The following is a 3,537-nucleotide window of genomic DNA, read 5'->3' as shown; positions in this document are numbered from 1 at the left end:
TGGCGGGAGCTACATTTTGGCCCCGCCACCGTGACGCACAGCCCAGCCGGCTGAGCGGGTAAAGAGAGGGGTTGTGACCGCGTAGGGAGGGCTGGAATGCTGAGGGGAGCGTTTGGGAGGGCAGAAAGATCAGAGAGTATGCGGGCACCGGAGAAGGAGGGGACTGCAATGAGGTGTAGAGTCGGGTGACGCGCGGTGAGCGCGGGGAGCGCCGGGCGCTCCCGGCCTTCCTATTAGGCGTGCGCGTGCCTGCCTGTCAGGGCAAGCTCTCCTTTTCTCGGACCCAGTCGCAGTCCGCCAGCTGCTTGGATCCTTGCCCAATACCTGTTGGTTGTTTCTGCAGTAACCTCTGATCGTTCACATTCACAGCTCCTTTGGGACACTAGAGGAAAAAGTTCTTGATCTGCTTTAAGGAGGATTTGCTAATTTTTACCTACCCAGGTAGTGAAGTTCCCGTATAGGTTTCAGGTCGTCGTTTGGTCCTTAAGGAACTGAAGGAATTAGGTACAAAGGCCCAACCTTGACAGAATGCCGCTTCTGACCCCAGAAGTCCTTTACTGAGCGCCAGACACCTGGACTAGGGACTTCTCAAAAAGATTCACCGAAGGACATTTTTAGGATTCGCAGTATCAGATGGCTCCTTCTCAAACTATTTTTTTGCTGGTTTCCTTTCTTCTTTTTGCCCTCTAAGGTTAGTGTTCCCCAGGTCCTCTTTTTTCCTTCTTCCTATTTAGAGCTCGCTAAACCCTCTCATCTGAGCCCATAGCTTTGATCCCACTGCGTCCCCATATGCTGATAAGCCCCAAGTCTGTGTCTCTTTTCCTATCCCTCCCTTGCACTCCTGCATGGAATGCAATGGAAAAAGAAGATGTGGTATATGTGTGTATGTGTGTGTGTGTGTGTGTGTGTGTATATATATATATAAAATGGAATATTAGCCATAAAAAAGAATGAAATAATGCCATCTGCAGCAACATGGATGGGCCTAGAGATTATAATACCTAGTGAAGTAAGTCAGAGAAAGACGAGTATACCTAGTGAAGTAAGTCAGAGAAAGACAAGTATATGATATCACTTATATGGGAAATGTAAAAAAAAGATACAAATGAACTTCGTTACAAAACAGAAATATACTCACAGACATTGAAAACAAACATATGGTTACCAAAGTAGAAAGGGGGGGAGGAATAAATTAGAAGTTTGGGATTACCATATACATACTACTGTTGATATATATAAAATAGATAAACAACAAGGACATACTGTACAGCACTGGGAACTATATTCAATATCTTGTAATAACCTATAATGGAAAAGAATCTGAAAATATATATATGTGGATATATATACATATATATATATAAACTGAATCACTTTGCTGTACACCTGAAACTAACACATTGTAAATCAACTATAATAAAATTTTTTAAAGTGATTAAAATGGTAAATTTTATAAGTAATTTACAATAGAAAATTAGAAAAAATAAAAAAAGAGTGAGTTTAAATAGCTCTTTTGATCATCCTGAACAAAAAGGAAGGAAAGAAAGGATGACAGCTAGAAGGTAATGCAGGATGAGGAAGATGGGGATATTATAAGTGAGATGTTCCAGTGTGTTTATAAACTGAGATAAAGAAGGCTGGAGTGAGAAAACAGTTAAGGAACAGAAGGGAGAAAGTAAGTGATGAAGCCAGGCTCTGAAGGAGATTAGAAGGAATGGGATTAAGATCTGGGGAAAGGATTAGATGCAGAGGAGACAATGCTTGAAGTTCAAAGAAGAGATATAGAAATGAATGCAGAGTTGCCAGTGCTTATTTCTAATTGTAATGGAGTCTGTCATTTGAGGGTTTATTTGAATGTATTTGGGGAGATGCTGATAGTTTTTCTTTCTCCTTTGGTAGCCTAGGGCATGATTTCCATGAATTTCCCTCATCACAAATAAGGACTGATTTGTCTTCTCAGCTCTTCAGGTGTCAGTCATACAATGGGTACATTTTTCCGGCCTCCTTGTTGTAGACTTTCCACTGTGCTTGTCATTTAGATACCTTACTTTGTTAGTATCTGTGAGAACAGAGAATGGGGTAGAAGAGGGAATTCAGTCAAACATTGTTAAGTAATCATATTTAAATGCAAAATGGGAAGATGCTATTAAAAACTAATTCAATGGTAAATTACTCTGCAAACTCTGAATTATCTATTTTACAATTATGGATTTCCATGTACTGTAAAATGTTGCCTTCACTTAAATTTAAGTAGTGATAAATACAGTTTGATATGTGAATATTGAAGCTAACAGTTAAAATTGGTTTGCTGTGATTTGTTGTTATTCATGCAAATTATTTCTCATGCACAATTAAGCATCTCTTTTTCTTCTGACTTGGGTGGTCTGTGATGTCTTTGCCTTTCTCTTGCTTCTATTTATGTCTTTGATTTGTATGTTTTGGGGGAGATTTTGGGGCTCTGGGATCAAAATTAGAATCTGGCTTATTTTATAATAGGCTTCCAGAAGCCTTTGAATTCTTCATGACAAACTCTGTGTCAAATAAACACACGTCAGGCATCTTTCAATGACTACTGCAGCCAAAGGAAATGGAAGTGTAAGTACTGCATCAAAGGTAGTAACAGGAGAACAGTGCTGTTCTTCAGTAGGCTCTCTAGCTAGCAAGATGGATACTTTGAACACCCTTTTGGAGCACTGTATAAAAGACAAATGCCTTCTCTTTTCAGACCTGCTTAAGATATATAATTTAAATGAGTATATCTGGACCCTGTATGAAGTTGCTATTTCAGTGTTAGCAACTAGTTCTTTCTGAATGACGTGTATTTAACTTATTTGTTCAACAAGAGCATATTGGAGATACATACTTTGATAGATTCCATTGAGAATGTAAAGATGAATTAAAGGCATTTCCTACCTTTGGGGAGTCTAATTGTGGAGAAGAGAAAAATAACTCCACTACAAATCATGTGTGATAGGTGCATCAGAGTGATGCCAAGAGGTTTGGGATGGCAGAGACAAGGAAGATAATTACTGATGGGGTAGTCATTTCCAAAGAGTGCTATTACTTCTGTTCCTGGGTTGTATTTAACTAGAATACTTCCAATTAAAGGCTTCCTTAATTCCCTGAGCTAAATTGTGAATATAATCAATCTTCTACAATGCCTTCTGTCCAGCATTACAGTTATGGTGGGAAATGCAACAGTCTCATCCAGACTCAATCTGCCATCCTTACGCTTACATGCCTGTCCATCCTTTACCAAGTATACATCTTCCTGAGGAGTATCTCCAGCTCCCCTCTCCTCTTTCATTGCTCTTCACTATATATTTGACCCCAAAGAAGTGGATCTTGTCAGAGATGGCAGGTAAGGATTAGTGGAAAGAAGGGAAAAATGCACTCATATCAGCTAAGTAATTGTTTAGTAATTACTACTCACAGTAAGAAAATGAAAAGCAATAGGCTGACTCTACAGATAAAACTTCCAGTTCAGAATAGTCAGAAAGATTTGTCTTTCCCATTTCAAGTAGTTTCAATTCTGTG

The sequence above is a fragment of the Pseudorca crassidens genome, chromosome 17, assembly GCF_039906515.1.
Source record: "Pseudorca crassidens isolate mPseCra1 chromosome 17, mPseCra1.hap1, whole genome shotgun sequence".
Classification (NCBI taxonomy): Eukaryota; Metazoa; Chordata; class Mammalia; order Artiodactyla; family Delphinidae; genus Pseudorca; species Pseudorca crassidens.
This window is presented reverse-complemented; position numbering follows the sequence as displayed.